This window comes from Rhinoderma darwinii, chromosome 4, assembly GCF_050947455.1.
Source record: "Rhinoderma darwinii isolate aRhiDar2 chromosome 4, aRhiDar2.hap1, whole genome shotgun sequence".
NCBI classification, from domain to species: domain Eukaryota; kingdom Metazoa; phylum Chordata; class Amphibia; order Anura; family Rhinodermatidae; genus Rhinoderma; species Rhinoderma darwinii.
Genome location: NC_134690.1, coordinates 95,303,739 through 95,328,302, shown reverse-complemented (window position 1 = coordinate 95,328,302; position 24,564 = coordinate 95,303,739). Strand labels below are relative to the sequence as shown.

Below are 24,564 nucleotides of genomic sequence, written 5' to 3'. Positions count from 1 at the left end.
GGAGAGGTGGGGGCTTGATGACACTGTCTACAAGGGGGAGGTGGTGGACACTGTATACAAGAGGGAGGTGGGGGGCTGTATGGCACTGTCTACAAGGAGGAGGTGGGAAATTATGGATGTATGGGATAACTAAAGGGGCGGCCAGTGGCATTATACTGTGTGAGTGGGGCACTATACTGTGACCCTGCACTATATAGGGCATTATACTGTGGGGGGCATTATACTTTTTTATGGGGCAATTTTTTTAATATGGGGTGGGGTGACTAAAGATTATTTCGCACGGGGCAAATTCTATCCTAAGGTCGGCCCTGGCAGTAGCCATTAGTAACCTCATACATAACCATGATCCGGTGATGTGAGTACAGTACTATTCTCCAAAGGAAAAACAAGTCTTTCCGGTATAAACATCAACAGTAGTAAAAATAACCAGTTACTTCACCTATGACAGTGAAAGATATGTCCACTTAGGATCTGATATTGATGGCCTTCGCTAAGGATTGGCCATCAGTATCAATGTCCCGGAAAATCCCTTCAGTGTTCATGTTTCCCATTTGCCAGATTACAGAGGTATTTTCTCATCTTTGCTTCTGCTTCCTTATGTTCACTATAGTTTGATTCATGAACTCATTGAGTGAATATGTGATGGTGAAAGTAGCGACTCCCCATACTCCCCGACAAAAGTTCCAACTCTTACATATGGCTTATTCCGTTCCTTTATATGATTGAGGCAGATAGGTAACTTCTAATACTTGGAGTCAGTCATAGTTATCAGTCTAAAGGGAAAACCAAGTATCTCACCTTTAAGGATTAAGGTAGGATGATATAGTCCTCCTAGAGTCCATTCAGGTGGTTCTGTGACTGCCTGTACAAGGTAGAGAAATTCTTTAATAAATAAATTACATTTCCGCTTTGGTGTAACTTCTTGTAACGTGACAACTACTCTTGTATCTACCCTGTGATTAGAGGTTTTATATTTTATCTTGGATTTTGTCTGAACAGAGCCCTCGATTTATACCAGAACTGCTGCTGCCGGGGAAGCCTCCCGAATACAGACTCAGGCTTGATCTATCTTTACATTAATTTATCTTTCATTTATACTGATGTGTCTTTCCCTAACTTGTCTCTAAACCCGACATATCCTGAAATGTATGGCACGAGATGTTAAGCAGAGTATACCTCCGACAGATGCCACCTATCAGCCTCCGTCACACATATACTCCCATGTTAAAAAAAATTGTATAGATTCAACATACTGTACATGTTTTCTGACTGGATGGCTGTGACGGACGCCTCTGATAGATGTCATATGTTGGTCATTTGTCACCCATAGACTCCAATCTTAAAGAGGCTCTGTCACCACATTATAAGTGCCCTATATTGTACATGATGTGATCGGCACTGTAATGTAGATTACAGCAGTGTTTTTTATTTAGAAAAAAAATCATTTTTGACAGAGTTATGACCTATTTTTAGCTTTATGCTAATGAGTTTCTTAATGGACAACTAGGCGTGTTTTACTTTTTGCCCAAGTGGGCGTTGTGGAGAGAAGTGTATGACTCTGACCAATCAGTGACCAATTAGCGTCATACACTTCTCTCCACTCATTTACACAGCACATAGCGATATAGTTATATCGCTATGTGCAGCCACATACACAAACACTAACATTACTGCAGTGTCCTGACAATGAATATACATTACCTCTAGCCAGGACGTGATGTCTATTCAGAATCCTCACACTTCGCTAACACAATCCTGACACTACAGCACAGAAAGCGTAATCTTGTTTTAAATGACAGTTTACAGCGTAATCTCACGAGATTACACTTGCTGTGCTGTTGTGTCGGGATTGTGTTAGCGAAGTGTCAGGATTCTGGATAGACATCATGTCCTGGCTGGAGGTAATGTATATTCATTGTCAGGACACTGCAGTAATGTTAGTGTTTGTGTATGTGGCTCCACATAGCGATATAGCTATATCTCTATGTGCTGTGTAAATGAATGGGGAGAAGTGTATGACGCTGATTGGTCACTGATTGGTCAGCGTCATACACTCCTCTGTACAACGCCCACTCCATTAAGAAATTCATTAGCATAAAGCTAAAATAGGTCATAACTCCGTCAAAAATGATTGTTTTTCTAAATAAAAAACACTGCTGTAATCTACATTACAGCGCCGATCACATCATGTACAATATAGGCCACTTATAATGTGGTGACAGAGCCTCTTTAAAAAATGTATACGTTTAATATATAAATTTATAAGTGTAACTTGTTGTGACATGACAACTACGCTTGTATCTATCCTGTGATCAGAGGTTTTGTATTTTATTTTGAACAGATCTCTTAATTTGTCCCAGAACTGCTGCTGCCGGGGCAGAGTCCTGAGTACAGCGCTCTGGTATTGATCTATCTTTCCTTTCATTCACCTTTCCTGCATATTACCCACACACATCACAAATTATCTTGTCAGAAAACAGACGGCACTGTTGTGTATGAGTGACCCCATTGCTTCATGTCACATAGGCAGTCATGACACTTGGAGAAAGTCATAGTTATCATGAATACTCTTAGTCTTTTGACACCAAAAAGTTCACCAAACAGTCACATAATCTTACTCATGGATTCAGAGCCATACATAGAAGATAGGGGTCCTCATAACAAAGATCAAACTGGGCCCTCCATTATGATGCGCCAATGTAGCTACTGAGGACAGACGGGCCAGATGTTTGTTTGCCTCTCCATTTTCTTCCCATGACCTTTGGGCCAATTCTCCGCCACCTTGCCTGCTAACAATGTAGTTCCTCTGGAGAGAGTAGTCCTGCGCAGGTTGTCACCACCCAGCCGCAAAGAGGATAGGACCAACCAGGCCCATAGAAGCCGCATGGTCTATCTCTATGTATGACCGGCCTTGGTTAACTATCCTTTATTGAAACATATAATACGAGGAATTTTCAGGCAGATAAGTTGTCACCTATATCAGTATCTGTCACTTAAAAAACTCCTTAAGCAACATTCACCTGATACGGTTCATTTCTATTTTTTTGTGAAAATTAAGGCAAGATACATGAATTGACCATGTTTCACCGTGCGTTTTGGCACAAAGTATTGCCGTTTTTTATGCATTTTTACCATACAACAATTATAGGCCATGTCCCTAAACATTCTGAAACTATCAGCACTGATTGTATAATATCAGACCATGGATATGGACAAAAGGAAATAGCAGCACCCGGTTGTCAATTTCTGCTTACATTTCCAGGAGTAATAAAAGAGGAACGGGCACAATGAAGAGCTCTATCATGATCTCAGGTCCAGGTGTAGGGGGGCTGCTCAAAGAATAAGGAGAGCGCCCAACTAATGCCCAGCATATAAAGTAGGAGAGTCCAAGGTAAGTGCCGAATATTTCTTGTATCTCTACACAAGTTATATCACATATTTACTGGCTGGATGCTTTTTAGTAATCATGGATATTTTCTCTGGTACCGAAATCCAAGAAGCCAATTTCAGTTTTTTCAAATTGTCCCTCAGAAAATAAGGTTGTACTTCCTAATATTCCTCGCTTCAATGCTGGGGGTGGTAGATGGAAGAATAGAAAAAATGTCCCTCACAAGATGTACTGAGCGCTTATTACTGACAATCTACAAACCTGTAATATATTAGGAAAAGGGACCAAGAGCCTGGAAACCCGATGTGGTCAACTATGGATCCAGACTAAGCTGCCACCTAAACTAATTTGTTGTCAGCAAACTTGGTGCATGCCCAGTATATTCATTACATGTATCCACATTATATGTGTCCAGAGACGCCACAAAACAAAAAGAGAACGTCAGAAACTCCACATTTCTCCATGGTTTCCCTTTAAGGTTTGGTTTATATAGAGACATAACTTTTAGCTCCTTGGCCTTGATGTCAAATCTATACCAGGTCCTGCCAATCACCATATACCATATATAATCTGGACACCACAGACACAAAAGGCTGGTTTTATGGAAAATGTGGTCCTAGGCAACAAGCAAATTAGACTCGCACCCACCCCCATCCCACCACAAAATCTTTTTATACAGTTTTTTTTTCAAATTTATCTGGTGGTCTAGGGCAGTGATAGGGTTCAGTGTAAATTCACTGGTGGTTTAAGGATGTTAAGGGATTATTTTTACATTATCTGGTTGTCTAGGGCAGTCAAGGGGGTCAAAAGTAAAATCAGGATTCCTCTAGGAGATGGGGGCATTGGGGATTAGCATTTGTAAATTGCCCAGATTGTGACCCCCCTAATGCCAGTCATGGACACCAGGGCCTGGGTGTGACTGAAACCTCTTCACCCCTATAATTATGTTCTCTGGGTTTACACTAACATTACAAAATGTGTTCAATGTCTGACTCGTCCTGTGATAGAAAATGAAATGTGTGAAAGTAAATATATTATTATTCATTCTAGATATGGGGTTATTTTATGTTTATTCCATTATGTATTTTACAGACATTTATAACATCTGATTATGTGGCACCAGTGACAGCCGACATGCTAGAAGATCCACTGTAGATGTGTAAGTATTAGAGCAAATAACAACCTATATAAATTCTATAAACTGATGTCATCCAGAATGTTCCTATAGAGACACATGACAAGATTGTGGGAACAAATTCCCCAATGTTGTTAAACCAGGGCCGGTCTTAGGGGTGTGCGACCTGTGCGGTTACACTGGGTGCATCACCTGTCACTACTGAATGGGGCGCCACTGGTCTTGATGTCTGAGGCACCCATTGCTTGAACTCTCAATCCCACTCTTCATGTAAAAAAAAGTAAAGGGCACTGCTCAGGGTGCAGATACATTCCCTTGATAATGGATTACATGACAGTATGGCAGACAATATCTGTCTGGCGGTGTTATTTGGGCACTGTATGATTGCATTATTTGAGTACTATATTCTACGCCATAAAGCTGAATTCACACTCTGCAGATTTGCTGCGCGTCAAAATTCACAAGTGTTACAGGTGAATAGTTACAGTTTCAAAACCTCATCCACATGTAGCAAAAGTAAACGCTGGGAATTTTGCTGCTGCTCTATATTATTATTATTATAGACATGCTACATAAAGAGGATATTATGATATTAGTAATATATAAGGGACTTGTTATTTATGTAATTTCCTAATACATTGTTGGACTATGGAGGCAGTACACAGCGCACACAGAGTCTACATTACCGGTACTGCAGTCTGTGCACCACATACAGGTCTGTCCACATGAAATTGCTGTGTACATGAGCCCCAGTGTATATTTCCTTCATTGTTGGGTTGTCTATACTGAGCACACGTCAGTCTGGAGAAATAAAACTACACAATTATTGTTTTTTCCAGAACACCTTAAGATCGGCTGCCTGCTGCCAGGGGGACTCTCTGAGCCAATATTTCATCTATGCAAGGTGCGTCTATTATTAGTTACTATATGCCGTGTCCACAAATACCCTCCACAGATACAATGACACTTTTTGTATGTCCTGGGTCAGAATGCCCCTTTTGTATGGCCCCACAGTAATGAAGCCCCCTTTTGTAAGCCCCGACTCAGTCCTTTTATTCCTCATATTAATAGTGCCCCCTTTGCGCCTATAAAATAAAAAATTATACTCACCTAATAGACGACCAACCGGGTCAGACATTCTGCTTCCTACAAAATCAGTGGCCTGGCGCAGACGGCGTGAATCAGTGACGTCATCATGCTGGGCCGCTGATATCATTATTATACTCCGGGTGCCTCGTTGGCTACAGGTCTGAACTAGGCCATGGCCTACGAAATCATACGGCAGGGCAGGAAACCAATGGCTCACTGCGCCGTTATTGTTTGTCCAATTTCAGGGGCGTATGGAGCCCCAGAGCTGTGGGCCACCCCAAATCCCTGGACCCCAGGCGATCACCCTATTTACCCCTTTGGTAATCTTACACTGGTTGGGGACTGGACGCTGTTCTAGATGAAAATGTTGCCATTGATTGAGATTTGTCCTAATACATTGTCTTTCCTTCTACTAGAATTAATTCCTGATAAGAGTTAATGATAACCACACGTCCCAGGAGGCCAGATCAAAGATTAAGCAGAGCCCTCCACCTCACCTCACATAACGTTCTACATTCAGCCAGATGTATTCAGTAGGAGAGTCCAAGGTCAGTGTATTTTATTAACTGCATCTTTAAATGATTGCATAGGGCGTATTACTGGTCAATACTGAAGAGGGCACTACCACCATAGATGGCCTGAGCACCCTCAACTTACACTCCCGATCCGGCATTTAGGGCCCAAAACCTATAATATAAAAAAACAGAAAGATTCAATCCCTAGTTTATTGACTGGGTGATGTTATTTGGGCACTATATGATTAAATTATTTGGACACTACATAGTGCATCATAAGGGGGAGGACGTCACAGATACTGCACATGGATGTGACACAATAGCTGCCACGTGACATGCCATCCACACTGACATGACCGCTGTGGCCTAGCAAGTAATAACAACCACCAGCGCAGGAGCAACAGGGAATTTTAAAAATTAGTAGGGACTATTTGTTCTTTTTAGCCATATGTGGCTCATACTAAGGTTTATGAAACTGTCAGAAAACCCCTTTAATAATTATTTTGTCTGTTGAATCCAGAAACCCAATTTAACATTTTCTGCTCTCTCTACTCCAGTCCAAAAGACTCCACAAAAGACAAATTAGAAGTTTTCCATTAAAAATAAGATTATATAGGAGAATAACGATAAGCTCCTGGTCCCTGATACAAAATCTATACCAGGGTCCTTCAACTATCATGTGCCATTATACTGCTGGTGTTATTTGTGTGGCAGAGGGGCATTGGAATCGCCCTGTGATAGAAAATGAAATGTGTGAAAGTAAATATATTATTATTCATTATAGATATGGGGTTATTTTATGTATGTGCATTAAATCCATTATGTATTTTACAGACATTTATAACATCTGAATATGTGGCACCAGTGACAGCCGACATGCTAGAAGATCCACTGTATATATGTAAGTATTATAGCAAATGACAACCTATAGAAATTCTATAATCTGATGTCATCCAGAATGTTCCTATAGAGACACATGACAAGACTGTGGGAACAAATTCCCCAATGTTGTCAATAGGCTGAACATATATTTGTTGATATGATGAACCATACTAAGCGCTTGTCATAATATCTTCACAGTTTATACTTTTTGTTCCAGAATTTCTTGAGATCGGCTGCCTGCTGCCAGGGGGACTCTCTGAAGTAATATTTCATCTATATGCGGTATGTCCATCATTAGTTACTATATACTGTACCCACCAGTAGCTCTCTACACTGAAAAAGTGATGAGCAGGCAAAATGCCAAGAAAGGCGTAGCAGTGGGGAACCTTGGATAGTTGGTAGGAATAGGCATAATGTAAGTTAGGAGTATCTTTGTCCAAAATGCTGGCCACATGGCTCGGTTTGGGACTGAACGTAGGTGTAAGGTAATTGGGTGAGGGAGTGTAGGGGGATTTTAGACAGCTTTGGTCTGCCAAGAACATTTGCGATGTGTCAAGGCCAGGTTAAAGTATCTACAATGGCTTCAGGAACGGAGCGTGGTAACTAGGGGGCCCGTCAATGCCCTCAATTTCATGGTGCCACAGGCTGGACGTTCAATAGGCCTAATTTAGGCCTAATATTTTGGTGTGAAACTGGAGGCGGTCATACCACTACGATGCAATAGACAAGGACTTAAGTGAGTTACATTACATAGTCATAATCTGCGGGCATAGGTGATAATGGACACCGGCAGAATGTTTTTATATTTACAGCACTCAAGCGGAAAGCAATGGAAGGTGCTGGGATATTGCCACGTATAGAGCCCCCACAAGTCATGCGGCACAAGAACCTGGACTTGGGGTATACTGGATTGTTTGGAGCCGATGGCTGGAAGTAAGAAGTGTCCTGGCATCAAGGAAGCAAGGCAGGTATCCTCAATGGTATCATTCTAGCAAAAATTTGAGGGAACATGGCACGATGATGGGCCAAGTGCCAGGGTCCTTGCGCAGGGTTCCAGGGTCGGTGAAGGCAGCATTATCCCAGGAGGGCCTCATAATCTCAACATGGGAGAGGGACACCTTGGGGGGGTTGCCAAAATGATTATAACACGGGGTACTGGCACAATGTTTGTTATTACAGGAGCAGCGCATCTGGATGTAAAGAGAAGGAAAAGAAGGCAATGGCAGCTGATTGAGTCTGATTCTGATCTGTCAGATGATAATAAGTGGTCTGATGTTGGGGATAGATGGGCTGATGGGCAAGACGTTTAAGGTGCTGAAAAAAATGTTTAAGCAGGATAAAGTAAAAAGGTAAAATCGAGGAGGCGTGATACCGAAAGCCAATCCTTTACTGGAAAGAGGGGGTAAAGTTTGGGGCCAGGAAACATGTTTGTTGATTTCCACCTGCACACACTTGTCCCAGGAAATGTTGGGAAAGATAAGGGAGGAAAGGCTTGTCTAGTTTTTGTGATGTCTATGGAAGATTTTGTTTAGTATTGCAGTGTTATGGTGGTGGAGCAGGACTTCCTTACTGATCAGGTGCCAATCAAAAGGGATGGTGCCTGTGAAGCAGGCTGGTAAGTATAAAAAAAATACATCTGTCGCATCTAAAAGAGGCATCAGTAAACGATGCAATAGACAAGGAGTTGAGTGAGTTGCATCATTAAAGCAGAATCTGCAGGCATGGGTAAACAATGGATACTGGCGGAATGTTTTTGTGCCTACAGGACTCAAGCGAGAAGCAGTGGAAAGGACACGGATATCGCCACGGATAGAGCGTCCACAAGTCATGCAGCACAAGTAACTGGACTTCTGATGTAATTGACTGTTTGGAGGAGATGGCGTACATTTGCGAAGAACGTAGTTGGCTTTCGAAGCGCGTAAGCAGTCTTGTATCATCACTTCAACATGCCATGTCGTTTATAAAATGTTTTTCTAATAAAGTCATCACATTGTCATGAGGATTGCTGGACCGTATTTTCTTCTGTTTACTGTACATTTGTTGGACAGTGTGGTCAGGGGATCATGAAGATTGGTCAGGGTGATCTATGGCTACCTGGGTAGGGGGACAGTTGGATGCAGGCAGCCACGGCTGGCCCTAGAATTGGGATTGGTTACCTGATGGTGCAGAACAAGGATGGGTTTGAGAAGGGTGGTGAGCAGTGAGACTTGTATAACACACCATGGCAAATTATCCAGCTAGTGAAGACAACTTCTAAATACAAAAGTTTAGTGTACAAATACAATATCAGAATCAAGCGTATAGATATGTATAGCATAGAGACGGGGCTAGATATAAGGTCAGTACATATATACAACACCAAAAAAATCTCAGTGTTATGGCTGCGGACCTTTGTCGCTCACCCTTTGATGAACGGCCGAGACCACAACTTCCTGGCCGCCTCTCCAGAGACCCCGGCTGCAGCGACCTTCCCTTCCTGGAGTGTGCGAGGAGTATCTTAAAGTGCCAGCGTGTGCACTTCCTAAAAGTTTTCTATCCTACCCCAGTGCACCCTGGATTATAAAAAGGGCTCTGCCCTCCCACTCCTTGATTGAGCGTTGTTTGTACTTTTCTTATGTTTGTATTGCAAATGGTCCCTTAGTATTTTCCTGCTTGCTCTCAGTGTCCCCGTTCCCTGCATCCTATCTCCTGTATCCCGTGCTCTTTCCTAACTGTGCCTGCGTTTTATCAGAGTCGTGTGGTACCGCCGGCTGGATATGCCACGTCTGTGTGTCATCTGCCATCCCTGGTGCCATCCGCTTCATCTGGCGCAACTTGCCACACCTAGCCCTATCTGTGTCAGAGCCCGCTACGGTGGAGCGGCCTAGTGGGTCCACATACGGATGTAGCCATCTTTAACTTGACTCTGATAACTTGCTGCAGCGTGACGCAACAATAACCATTGAAAAGTCATTGAAAAAGTCAAGATAAGGGATCTTTCCACTGGGTATTTATTGTGTTATAAGTCAAGCTAAAGTCGGCTACATATGTTCCCTAGATCATGACAGTACGCTCAGGCAATGGAACCTGCTGGCCAGCCTAAGACCACAGTTCAGGTCATACAGATGGATATGCGTGACCTATATGCACGCCAGGATCAACTCCTCGTGGCTGTAAATGCCATCAACGCCCGACTGGATCAACTCCCTGTTCCTTCCCCAGAGACTGCTGCCGTTCCACTGCCCATTACTCGTACTGTGTGCTTTCCAGAACCACAGTTGCACTGCCTCTTCCTCCTCGCTATGACTGCATGCTCACCATTTCTCCTCTGATGAGGCCAAGGTAGCATTCATTATTTCCCTCCTCGGTGGCAAGTCCCCTGCATGGGCGAACCCCATCCTGGAATGACAGGGGCCAGAATTTTCGGACTTAGCCCTGTTCTTACAGACTTTTCGTGACGTGTTCGACGAGCCGGGTCGAACATCCTCAGCAGCAGTCACTCTGCTAACCCTCAAGCAAGGGGTTCCACAGTAGGAGAGTATGCCATCTCCTTCCGTACCCTGGCAGCAGAGTTTGCATGGAACAATGAAGCATTGGTGGCGACCTATGGCATGGACTTGTCCTCACACACCATAGACGAGCTGGCAGCCCGCGACCTTCCACCTACCTTGGATGCCCTTATCCTGTTACCTGGGTCAACATGAGGATCCAGGAACGCGTTTAGGAGGTTCGGGGGAGAGACGTTTTCACAGATTGGCACCCTCATTCCAGAGACCACTACTGCCCCCTCCTGTTGCTCTACCTAAGGAACCAATGCAGGTAGACAGAGTCAAGTTATCAGAGCAGGAGAAACAGCGCTGACGCTCTTCAGGTCTGTGTTTGTATTGCTTTAAGTCCATTTCGTGCGCCAATGTCCACAAAAGCCGGGAAACTCTCATCTCGGGAGAAACATCACAATTCTCCTCTGCCTATCTTGACTCCAGGCCAGCTGCAGATTTCATCCAGCAGGATTTAGTGGACTGTCTACATCTACCCACAGTTCTTCTAGAGACACCCCTTGCTGTTGCTTCTGTAAATGGACTACCATTGCCCGATCCTATTGTGGCTATCGTGAAACCACTGACGTTACAAATCGAAGTCTTTCACTCAGAACAGATCAACTTCCTCGTCCTGCCTAAAGCCATCAACCCGGTTCTGCTGGGTCTGCCTTGGCTTCTTCTACACGCGCTGGTCCTTCACTGGAGTTCTGGAGAGGTCCCCCAATGGGGGCCCAGATGCCTTAGCCGCTGCCTGCAACAGGTCCGCCCTGTTTTGCCTCCACTGCCTCAGTCACTCTCCGATCTACCATCTCATTAAGCTAGTTTTGAGGACATCTTCAGTAAGAGCAGGTAGATAAAAACAGTGGGAACCAGGTGGGATCCACTGTAAAATGGAGACACCATGCAGGCGCAATACTTCAGGGAGTCCAACACGTTTTTGAGAAAAAAATATATATAATTCAATGTCTAAAACAATAGATCATAATAAAACATACATAAAAAAGAGAGATAGCACTATGCACTTTATAAATAAGATGTATCCGTATTGTTATGGGCATGTGTTCACCCTGTGTATTTCACTCCGGAGATGTTGCTATATCTATTGTGTGACTATTTTTATTCATTTGTCCTCTATATTTGATAAAGCTTTTTGATACTTTTCAAAAGCATCAATATTGGTGCTTTGTGCCATTATTGTTTAGGTCAGGTTCGCCCCCTGCCGCTAAGGGCTGTGGGGTAACACAGGAGGAGGCATGTGTAGATGCCTGAGGGACTCAGTGGGGTGCCTGCTGAACATGGTGGGGCGGTTCCCTGGTGAAGGTCCTGTAAAGTCTGGGTAGGAAGGCGGTTTTCCACATTTTCCCTTGTTAACTCTCTTCTGGTGAGTCATGAGGCGGTTGCAGTCTCCTCAGTCCAGACTGAGACACCTAATGAGGTAAATGGGGATCAGTTGGCTGTGTATGTCTGCTTCAAGGGATCGGTGCCCATCTTAAGCAGAAGGTCAGCAAACGTATAGGGAAGGATGAGTATGTGGAGATGTTCTCCCTCCTCCCCTTGGAGAAGTTCTATCTGGATCAGGGGAAGAGGGACTAGAGCAAAAAAGGAGGAGGAGAAAAGGCATTATCTTCTGATTCCACAAACTTTTACCAATTGGTTAATATGGTAAACGTTTGCATTTGCGATTCTAGCTAGTACGATTTGCGAAAAGACGCCGGAGCACTGCTCGGTCCTTTTATGTTTTATGGATTCTATTGGGTAAGCACATAGGGTGTATGAGGGCCTGGTATGGCTCCGTTATGATAAAGAAGTCACAGTACAGACAACGCAGCTGACACTAAGCTTTATGCAGAACATAGTGGAATGTCAAAAACAGCAAGAAAAATCAAGAGAATCAAAAGAAATTTAATAAAACAACACCAGTCCCAAGTGAATATAATTCGTAATGTTGTAATGTTGTAGGGGGGGGTAAGGGAATAATAATGCTGGGAACTCTCTCTGTTATACTCTACTTAAACCCTGCCCACCACTGCGGGATAGCTGCTCTGATAACAGCAATCCAACACTCGAGCCTACAGTACCTATTATACGCTAGATCCACCCAGATAATTATTAGTGGGACCAAAGAAATGGTGACCAAAAACGTCCACTTCCAATGCCATTCCCTATGTCTGAAGGTTTTAGTTCGTTAGGGAAGCAAATATAGTTACTGGCCATATTAATGTGTCAGTATAAGACAGCACATAGTGAACAACGCAGTGTCACTATGTGCTGACTAAATGAATGGGAAGAAGTGTATGACGCTGATTGGTCACTGATTGGTCAGCGTCATACACTCCTCTGTACAACACCCACTTGGTCTAAAGTAAAAACACGCCCAGTTGGGCATTAAGAAAGTCATTAGCATAAAGCTAAAATCGCTCCTAACATGGTAAAAATAGATTGTTTTTCTAAATAAAAAGCACTGCTGTCACCTATATTATAGCGCCGATCTCCTTATGTAGGAGATAGGGCACTTATAATGTGGTGACAGAGTCTCTTTAAGCCCGCCTGAATGCTCTACATACTCACCGATGCATTACCGTCTACGTCACGTGTGGTCTCTAGTCTTACCGGTTCTGCGAAGGCGGCGCGATGACGTCATCTCGTCGCCTTCGCAGAACCCATGAGACCACACCTGTAGAGGATGGCGCTGCATCGGTGAGTATGTGTCATAGTTCCCTTGCCTCTTGATGGACATGTGTCTTTTTTCAGCCGTACTAACTATGTAACTATGTAACTATGTAACTATGAATCCCCATATCACAGATCTGTTTTTAGCGGTTGTTACATGTATTGACAGCCGTTAAAAATGGATCCATTGACTTCTATGGGGGCCAAATGGCAGTGAAAACGGCCAAAAATAGGACATGTCCTATATTTTGAGGGCCAATATTCACGAGCCGTTAAAAAAAAGGCTGTGTGAATACACCCATAGAACATCTTTGTTCTGAAAACGGACGTTTTCACTGTCTTGTGAATGTAGCCCAAAACGAAATTCAATAAAATGTATCCTTTATTAGTTCAGATGTAGCCGTCTTTACATTGACTTTTAACGCATTAAATAAACAATCCCTTATCTTGACTTTTTCTGTTTCAATATGTCTTTATTAAACAGTTGAGACATCAGAAAATATATGTGTATAACAGTTCTACTCGCAGGTAGAAGTAAATAGTTAGTCTCAAATAATAATTAACCTATAAGTTTTAACATTTTGAGAAAATGGGATTCAAAATAATATGGATAATAAAAGAAAGGTAAATAAAATAAATGTTGTGAAGAACGTATATAGGTCATCATAAAGAAAAAATAAAATGTATACAATAGACAACGTATGAGCTCCCACTAGAAAGGGAGAGGTACGGCATATACAGAGTTATTCCAGCACATCCAATCTTTACAGAACCGGTCATGTCTTTGTATGCTACAGGCATAAATATATTCATATTGATAGTTTGTATTGACTTTTTTTAATGATGTCTGTGATGGTCGGGACGTTACATATTTTCCATCTGAACGCTATAGCTGATGTGGCAGATATTAAAATATGACATATTACAATTTGGAATTGTTTGGGAATAACATCAATTCCAAGCCGTAATAACCCAAGTTCCGGCGTGAGGTTGATATTTTGAGTTGTAATCTCATTTAGTAGTGCGCTATCTTGACTTTTTCAATGACTTTTCAATGGCTTTTGTTGTGTGATATCACGCTGCAACAAATGATATTTTATTTCACATATAGCAAAAGGTAGTAATCCAAAAATAGGTTTTTAACGTTTCGGTCTATACATTCGACCTTCTTCAGACACAGATTATGACCGTGGATAAGGATATGTGGCGCTTGTGACCTCAGTCGCTGTAAGGTAATTGTCCCATTACTTTTGGATTACTACTTTTCGCTATATGTGAAATAAAATATCACTTATTGCATAATACCTTGGAGCATTGAGTTCCCATTTTTTATACATTGGCGTGGAAGCCTACTTACGCACACTTGAAACACGGAGTGCTGTGGGATCAAGAAAGTATCACGCTGCAACAAGATATCAGAGTCAAGTTAAAGATGGCTACATCTGTATAACAGTATAAAATCCATCTAGTAACAGATTACACGTTTCATACAATACATGTTCTTAGTCCTAGCCCCCATAATCACACATGTATCTTTCTTCCATGTTTATAAAAAAGCAGCCCCATGTAACGCCTATATCCAGTGTATACACAGAAAGTCTATTCAAGCAGTAGGAGATAATCGATGATGTAACTGATACTGCAGCCGTTTGTGATGTCACTGATGATGTCATAGACAGTACTAGTCATTAGGTTCTATGTGCAGCTGGATTACACTCACTTTGCACTTGTTATTGGATCAGTGTGTATCCTACAACTCACGATTTTTTGACTTTTTCTACAATTTCTGGCAATCACATCTGGACCAGCACTGTGATTGACTGTGTGATTGACAGGTAAGATGCAGTATTTTATCATTAATTCTACATGTTACTGGATACATGAAATATATACGCTCTAGTATTCTCATATAAGACCAGATTCACACTGGACATTACTGCAGCAATTTCTAACCACACCAACACCTCACCACAACTATATGATTGTAGAAGGATTTTTTTCTGGTGATTGTCAGGAGTTGGGGTTGTTTTTTTAGACAAAGTTCGAGTTCCAGTAAAATGTTTCTATTAATGCAAGTAACAACATTTTACATTCAGATTTCAATGTTTCATATTTTCTCATTAAAGTTACAACTTAGTACAACAGAGTATGTTCACACAGCCTATTATAAGCCGTTTTCCAGGCCGTAAACACCCCGAAAAACAGCCGAAAATACGGAGGCTGAACGCCTCCAAACATCTGCCCATTTATTTCAATGGGAAAAACGGGGGTTTGTTCCAATGGTGCGTTTTACGTGGGTGTTTGATAAAACGGCGCATAAAAAATGCCCCGTAAAAAGAAGTGCATGTCACTTCTTGGGCCGTTTTTGGAGCCGTTTTTCATTGTCTCAATAGAAAAACAGCTCCAAGAACGTCGGTAAAAACGCCTCAAAAAACGTTTGTGGTTTAAAAAATGTCTGAAAATCAGAGGCTGTTTTCCCTTGAAAACAGCTCTGTATTTTACAGCCGATTTTTGTTAAGCGTGTGAACATACCCTTACCATTGTCTGAGAATTGCAGCTGTTATTAATGTGGAATGTGACTTCTCAAGTATTTTCTAGAACAGACATGTCCGGAGAGATGTCAGATCCTCTATAATTTTATACTTTTTCAGTTTTCAATATGACGTCTAATTTTTCTGCTGTCTTTGCTTACATCTGTGTTGCAGGCTCTGTTAGTGGTTCTGCTCCTATGATACAGGAGTACAGCAAGTATACATGTGAAAAGAGCCTTAGTTGGTAGAGGGAACTCATTTATTGTATCTTCACTGTTTACATATTTTATTATATCCTAATTAAAATGAGATATTATTTGGGGAGAGGTGATTCTTCTGACTATCTTCCATGTAGATAATTGTAGCTTATCAAACAAGTTTACATGTGTGTACAAAAAGCTCATCTCTAATATATAAAACTATTATTAAACATATATCACATATAAAGAATAGCATTTTTTCATATAAAAAACATTCTTTGTTAAAAGTATACAAATATAAAAAAATAACAATCGATGGAACAACCGGATTCAAGCTGGCGTCAGCTGATCACATAAATACACACTCATAGATGTGACTAATACAAAATCCTCTATAATAGGTAGGGGAGAAAAATAGGAACAAATATTAACCAGATGGCTGTGAATAGTCTTAAAAAGCTACCGTATATTATCCTAATAAGGCTCAGCAGTAGCCAGGGCCGGCCTTAGGGGTGTGCGACCTGTCCCATTACATAGGGCGCATCACTCCAGCAGGTGGAATGGGTCCCTGTGCTGGCTCCCTTCCCCTGCTTGTGTTTTAGAAGTGGCCGGGCAACTCAGCAGCTGCCTTTCCACCTGAGCACTTCTCTTAGTGGCGCGGCGTCTTTAGCACCGACATCGAGCATGAAGGCGCCCCACATTTAATAGTATCTGCATCCTTAAGATGCAGATAATATTGAACACTATAGCAGAGCAGGGAATATCTCCCTCCTCTCCTATCTACTAGGCCAGTGGTTCCCAACAAGGGGTGCCATAAGAACCCTCGAGGAGTGCCGCAACACACAGCTCCCTTGTATGTAGTGCCACACACCCCCTTGTACTCCTGAAGCGCAATTTCCGTTCATAGCATTGCCTGTGTGGTGGCCAGTAATTCGGCTCTAGGTGAAGCCCCTGACGTCCCTGTCCATAAATGGACAGAGACGTCAGGGGCTTCTCAAGTAGTGGAATCCCCGGTCACAGTGTCGTCAATGCTATAGGCGGGGATTCCGCTTTAGGAGTTGCCCCTCATGTCACTGACCATATATGGACAGAGACATTAAGTGCTCTGTCCAGGAGCAGAATCCCTGGCCACAGGGGGATTTCGCTCCTTTAGGGAGCTACAGTTGCGCTATGTACAGGAAGGGTGAGGGGGTGTTATCTACAAGGGGGCTGTGTGCCACTACGTACAAGTGGGTGTGTGGCACTACATACAAGGGGGCTGTGTGCCCCTACCTACAAGGGGGCTGTGTGGCACTATGTACAAGGAGGCTGTGTGGCACTACCTACAAGGGGGCAGTGTGGCACTACCTACAAGAGTGCTGTGTGGTACTACCTACAGGGGGTTGTGTTGCACTACCTACAAGGGGGCTGTGTGGCACTACCTACAATTAGGCTGTGTTACACAACCTACAAGGGGCTGTGTGGCACTATACAGGGGGCATCTGTGAGTGGTGGGCTGATGGTCATTTTAGTGAGAGTGGGGGGCTGACATCATTTTACTGTGGGGGGGGGGCTGATCCTCATTTTACTGTGAGTGGGGGGCTGATGGTTATATTACTGTGAGTGGGGGGCTGATGGTCTTCAAGTGGTTTCCACATCTGACCTCCAATTGAAATTAATAGGAGGCAGAATATAGCTGCGACGCTCGTTTGCAGCTGTTTTGCCTGTGTCTTTTGCATTAGCTTCAACTGCTTAAATAAACCGCAAAACGAATTTTGAGGCAGATTTTTTTCTGCCTTACAAAAAACGTTGTGTGAACATACCCTAAGAGTGTGGGCTTGTTTTTAGTCATTTTCTGTCTTTCTCTAAACAGTTTTTGGTAGGGGTGCCTTGTGGAATTGTTTTTTTTTTTTCAAGGGGTGACTCGAGTCCGAAAAGGTTGGGAAACTCTCTACGTACTATCAGGCCCAGGGACGGGATCGCTGCACAGGCCATCGTGGTGACATCTCTAGATCACGCCGGCTTACGCAAGGATCCTGTCGTCGGCATTGTGGATCAGCTCCATTCGTCGTGGGAAGGTGGGTACAATTTTTTTTTGTTTGGTGGCCATTGTCTACCACTGTCTACAAGGGGGAGGTGGGGGGCTGTATGGCACTGTCTAAAAGGGGGAGGTGGGGGCTGTATGACACTGTCTACAAGGGGGAGGTGGGGGGCTCTATGGCACTGTCTAAAATGGGATGTGGGGGCTGTATGACACTGTCTACAAGGGTGAGGTGGGGGACACTGTGTACAAGAGGCAGGTGGGGGCTGTATGGCACTGTCTACAAGGGAGAGGTGGGGGGCTGTATTACACTGTCTACAAGGGTGAGGTGGGGGGCAATGTGTACAAGAGGGAGGTGGGGGCTGTATGGCTCTGTCTACAAGGGAGAGGTGGGGGGCTGTATGGCACTGCCTACAAGGGGGAGGTGGAAGGCACTGTGTACAAGAGGGATGTGGGGGGCTGTATGGCACTGTCTACAAGGAGGAGGTGGGGGCTGTATGGCACTGTCTACAAGGTGGATGTGGGGAATTATGGGGTCACTAAAGTGGCCAAGGGCATTATACTGTGTGTGAGGCACTAAATGGGCACTATACTGTGTGGGGGCACTAAATAGGGCATTATACTGTGGGGGCATTATACTTTTTTATGGGGCATTTTTTTTTATTATGGGGTTGGGTGCCGAAAGATAATTTCGCACAGGGCGCAATCTATCGTAAGGTCGGCCCTGGCAGTAGCCATTAGTAACCTCATGCATAACCATGATCCGGTGATGTGAGTACAGAGCTATTCTCCAAAGGACAAACAAGTCTTACTGGTATAAACATCAACAGTAGTAAAAATAACCAGTTACTTCACCTATGATAGTGAAAGATGTGTCCACTTAGGATCTGATATTGATGGTCTTCGCTAAGGATTGGCCATCAGTATCAAAGTCCCGGAAAATCCCTTCAAGGTTCATGTTTCACATTTGTCAGATTACAGAGGTATTTTCTGATCTTTGCTTCTGCTTCCTTATGTTCACTATAGTTTTATTCATGAACTCATTGAGTGAATATGTGATGCTGAAAGTATTGACTCCCCATAACTCCCCAACAGTTCACACTTTTACATATGGCTGATTCAGCTCCTTCATGTGATTTAGGTAGATTGGTAACGTCTAATACTCTGAGTCAGTCATAGTTATCAGAGTCTGAAGGGGAAACCAAGTATCTCACCTTTTAGGACTAGGGAAGGATGATATAGTCCTCCTATAGTCCATTCAGGTGGTTCTTGTAACGCGACAACTACTCTTGTATCTACCCTGTGATTAGAGATTTATACTTTATCTTGGATTTTGTCTGAACAGATCCCTCGATTTATACCAGTACTGCTGCTGCCGGGTAAGCCTCCCGAATACAGACTCAGGCTTGATCTATCTTTACATTAATTTATCTTACATTTATACAGATGTGTCTTTTCTTAACTTATCCCTAAACCCGACATATCCTGAGATGTAAGGCACGAGATGTGAAACGGAATATACCTCCGATAGATGCCACCCATCAGCCTCCGTCACACATATATTCCCATTTAAAAAAAATTGTATACGTTCAAAATACTGTACACTGGATGGCTGTGGTGGACACCTCTGATAGATGTCATATGTGTCACGGACACAGACTATGTGGACCCACTAGGCCGCTCCGCCGTAGCGGGGAGGCAGCTGACCAGGTCACAGTCTATGCGAAAGTCAATGGCAGACAGTAATGCTTGGGTACCTGAAATAGTCCGGACGGTGGCTGTGGCTACAGCACGGATGGAGGCTGGTGCGGCAGGTGGCGCCAGACGTGGTGGGCAGTATGCGATGAAGCATAAGACTTTGGACGTGGCAGAAGACACTGGACGTGACAGAAGACACTGGACGTGACAGAAGACACTGGACGTGGCAGGAGACACTGGACGTGGCAGAAGACACTGGACGTGGCAGAAGACACTGGACGTGGCAGGAGACACTGGACGTGGCAGAAGACACTGGACGTGGCAGAAGACATTGGACGTGGCAGAAGACACTGGACATGGCAAACGACACTGGATGTGGCAGAAGACACGACTCCAATGCTGGTAGCCACAGGAACTGGAACAATACGGAATACAGGAACGGGTAACAGGGTACAGGTAACAGCTGGAACGGGAAACACTAAGGGACCATTTGCGAGACAGACTGGGATAGACTAACAACGCTCAGGCAAGGATTAGAAGGCCTGGGGCCTTCTTATAGACCAGGAAATCGTGGCAGTTGATGATGATGACGACTTCCTATTTGCGCGCGCAGGCCCTTTAAGGCCGGGCGCGAGCCTGCGCGCGCACCCTACGGGACACAGCCGAATGGAGCGGAAGTGAGCCCTGGCATCTCCTAGGAGGGAGACGGGGACCAGCGCTCACGGATCCATGGCTGCGGGCGTCGGGAGGTGAGTAAACCCGACGGCCCGCGGCCATGGACGCTACAGTATCCCCCCTCTTACGCCCCCTCTTCTTGGGGCCAGAGCGAGAGAGAAATTTTTTAATAAGAGCAGGAGCGCTGAGGTTCTCTTCTGGCTCCCAGGACCTCTCCTCAGGACCAAACCCTCTCCAGTCCACCAAATAGAAAGTCCTTCCTCCTATCCTTTTGCAGTCCAGGATCTATTTTACCTCGAATACATCAGAAGGACCGCTGGGGGCAACTGTGGAACTAGAAGTCTTGCTGTAGCGGTTCAGGACCACTGGTTTCAGGAGGGACACATGGAAGGAGTTAGGGATTCTGAGGGTAGGAGGCAGCCGCAATTTATAGGAGACAGGGTTGATCTTTTGCAGAATCTCGAAAGGACCAAGAAACCTGGGGGCGAACTTGTATGAGGGTACCTTCAAGCAAATGTTCCGAGAGGACAGCCAGACTTTAGTCCCCGGAAGATACTGAGGCGGCTCTCTTCTCTTAGTATCTGCCTTTCGCTTCATGCGATCTACTGCCAGCAAAATAGAGGACTTGGTCTGTTGCCAGATTTGCAGGAAGTCCCCATATGCAGAGTCAGCAGCAGGTACCTGAGATGAAGTCGACACAGGAAGAGGGACTCTGGGATGTTGACTGTACACCATGTGAAACGGAGTGGAAGTGGTGGACTCACTTGTGTGGTTGTTGTATGAAAACTCGGCCCATGGAAGAAGCTGTACCCAGTTATCGTGCTGTGAAGAGATGAAGTGGCGGAGATAATTTTCCATGATCTGGTTGATCCTCTCAACTTGCCCATTGGATTGGGGGTGATAGGCAGAGGAAAAGTCCAAACTCACATCCAGGAGTTTACAGAGGGCTCTCCAGAACTTAGAGGTAAACTGAACCCCCGGTCGGACACAATGTGAAGAGGCAAGCCATGCAAGAGAAAGATGTGCTGAATGAAGAGACTCGCCAGTCGGGGAGCAGAAGGTAGGCCGGTCAGCGGGATAAAATGTGCCATCTTAGAGAACCGGTCCACCACCACCCAGATGGTGTTGCATCCTGCTGAGGGAGGAAGGTCTGTGACGAAGTCCATTGCGATGTGCTGCCAGGGGGCACTGGGTACAGGCAGAGGTTGATCAAGGCCGGCAGGCTTGGAGTGAGTCACTTTGTTAGAGGCACACACAGAGCAAGCAGAGACAAAGTCCAGAACATCTTTAGGTAGCGTGGGCCACCAGAAGTGACGGGCAATCAGGTCTTGGGTTTTACGGACACCAGCGTACCCAGCTAGTTTAGAACTGTGTCCCCAGCGGAGAATTCCTTTTCTGTCTGCCAACCGAACAAAAGTCCTCCCCGGAGGGATATTTCTAAGCTGCAGAGGATTAGCGGTGACAACGCAGGATGGGTCTATGATAGTCTGAAGGGACTCCACCGTGTCTTCCGTCTCAAATGATTTGGACAGGGCATCGGCCTTCACATTCTTGTCAGCGGGACGGTAGTGGAGCAGAAATTGAAAACGGGTGAAGAACAGCGACCACCTGGCTTGACGGGGATTTAGTCTTTGAGCAGACTGAAGGAAGGTGAGGTTCTTGTGGTCTGTGAAGATCAGGATGGGGTGAGCAGCGCCCTCCAGAAGATGTCTCCACTCCTCCAGGGCCAATTTGATAGCCAGTAGCTCCCGATCTCCAATGGAGTAATTGCGCTCAGCATAAGAAAACAGTCTTGAGTAGTAGCCACATACCACTGCCTTTCCTTTGGAGCTCCTCTGGAACAGAAGTGCACCTGCACCAACAGAGGAGGCGTCCACTTCTAGTGAGAACTGCCGAGACACGTCAGGGTGATGGAGGATCGAAGCTGAAGTGAAGGCTTTCTTGAGACTAATAAATGCGGACTCTGCCTCTGGAGTCCACACCTTGGCATTCACACCCTTCATGGTAAGGGTAGAGATGGGAGCCGTCAGAGAAGAAAAGTTCGGAATAAATTGCCGGTAGAAATTGGCGAATCCCAGGAACCGTTGTATGGCCCTTAGGCCTTGAGGACGTGGCCATTCCAGGACAGACTTTAGTTTCTCAGGGTTCATCTTAAGGCCTTGATCCGAGATGACGTAGCCCAGGAAGGGCAAAGACCTCTTTTCAAAGGTGCACTTTTCCAACTTGGCATACAAGCGATTCTCTCTTAGTCGCAGAAGAACTTGACGAACATGCCTCCGATGGGTCATCAGATCTGGGGAGAAAATTAAAATGTCATCGAGATAAACTACAACACACATATAGAGGAGATCTCGGAAGATATCATTAACGAACTCCTGAAATACTGCGGGAGCGTTACACAGTCCGAAGGGCATCAGTAGGTATTCGTAGTGCCCATCGCGGGTGTTAAATGCCGTCTTCCATTCGTCACCCCGGCGAATCCGGATTAGATTATAAGCCCCCCGCAGATCTGGCTTAAAAAAATGTTTCGCTCCTCGTATGCGATCGAAGAGCTCGGAAATAAATGCCAATGGGTATTTGTTCTTGACCGTGATCTGATTGAGACCATGGTAGTCAATGCAGGGTCGAAGAGATCCATCTCTCTTTTTAACGAAGAAGAAGCCTGCCCCGGCCGGGGAGGAAGATTTTCGAATAAAACCCCTCTCCAAGTTCTCCTTGATATAGGCTGACATCGATAAAGTCTCTGGCAAGGAGAGAGGATATACTCGTCCACGGGGAAGAGAAGCATTGGGGACCAATTCAATGGGACAGTCATTATTCCGATGAGGAGGCAACGTCTCAGCCTCTCGTTTGCAAAAGACATCCGCAAAACTGGCATACTGAGATGGTAGACCGGAAAGTGACTGAGGCAGAGGGGGCACAACTGGACGGACTTGTGACAGGCAATGGCTATGGCATCTGGAACCCCATTGAAGAACCTCTCCAGAATTCCAGTCAAGTGTCGGGGCGTGTAGACAGAGCCATGGCAGACCCAGCAGGATAGGATTGATAGCCTTGGGTAGCACCAGGAAGGTGATCTGTAATGAGTGAAGAGCTCCGACACGTAGTGTCAATGGCTCTGTGATGAGCATGATCGGATCAGGCAATGGTAGACCATTCACGGAGGCAACAGCCAGGGGTCTCTCCAGACAGACTGTGGGTAGACGAAAACGATGTACTAGATCCTGCTGGATGAAATTAGCAGCCGCTCCAGAGTCAAGATAGGTGGAAGAAGGATGTGATGTTTCTCCGGTGACGATGGCCACAGGAATCGATAATCTGGAAGAGGTTTTAACGTTTGGAGACATTCCACCTAGAGTTGCCTCTTCAATCAACCCTAGGTACTGGAGTTTCCCGGTTTCTGTGGGCATTGGCGCACAAAATGACCCTTGAGGCCACAATACATACATAGTCCAGAGGAGCGTCTGCGCTGCTTCTCCTGTTCAGATAACCGGACTCTGTCTACCTGCATGGGTTCTTCAGGTAGCGCACTAGGAGTGGACAAATAGTGGTCTCTGGACTGATGGTGCTGGTCTGTGGACCCGGCTCTCCTGTCGAACCTCTTGAGAGCGCTTCCAGATTCTCATATCAACCCGGGTGGCTAACAGGATGAGGGCATCCAAGGTAGAAGGAAGGTCGCGGGCTGCCAGTTCGTCCTTGATGTGAGAGGACAGTCCCTGCCAGAAGGTCGCCACCAGTGCCTCATTGTTCCATGCCAGCTCGGCTGCTAGGGTACGGAAGGAGATAGCATACTCCCCTACAGTGGAGCCTTATTGCTTGAGGGTCAACAGAGTGGCTGCGGCAGAGGATGTTCAACCCGGCTCCTCGAACACGGCACGAAAGGACTGCAGGAACAAGGCTAGGTCCGCGGATACAGGTCCTTGTTGCTCCAAGATTGGGTTCGCCCATGCGAGGGCCTTGCCAGCGAGGAGGGAGATAATAAACGCCACTTTGGCCTCCTCGGAGGGGAAGAGATGAGGCCGTAGCCTAAAATGCACCGTGCATTGATTGAGAAATCCTCTACATGCTCTGGAGTCACCGTCGTAGCGAGGAGGAAGAGGCAGAGGAACTGTGGATCTGGGACAAACAGGAGGAGCAACGGGCAGCGGCACAGCAACAGCTTCAGGAGGAAGAACCGGAGGTGGAACAGCGAGTTGATCCAGGCGGACCATGATAGAATTCACCACCTCAAGGAGTTGATCCT

At 45.0% G+C, this 24,564-nt stretch overlaps 2 long non-coding RNA genes across 4 annotated transcripts; both read left to right on the top strand.

The window, feature by feature from the left end:
• Positions 1–2,227: 2,227 nt before the first annotated feature.
• Positions 2,228–5,427, top strand: LOC142760788 (uncharacterized). Its single transcript, XR_012883402.1, has 4 exons — positions 2,228–2,401; positions 3,263–3,391; positions 4,481–4,547; positions 5,363–5,427. It is a non-coding gene; the product is annotated as an uncharacterized LOC142760788 (long non-coding RNA).
• A 606-nt stretch (positions 5,428–6,033) lies between these two features.
• LOC142760787 (uncharacterized) lies at positions 6,034–8,074 on the top strand. 3 transcript variants are annotated; one of them, XR_012883400.1, is made up of 4 exons: positions 6,034–6,160; positions 6,962–7,028; positions 7,227–7,291; positions 7,822–8,074. It is a non-coding gene; the product is annotated as an uncharacterized LOC142760787 (long non-coding RNA). The 3 variants fall into 3 exon arrangements; XR_012883401.1 differs by having other exon boundaries at positions 7,208–7,291; XR_012883399.1 differs by having other exon boundaries at positions 7,227–8,074.
• The last annotated feature ends 16,490 nt before the right edge of the window (positions 8,075–24,564 follow it).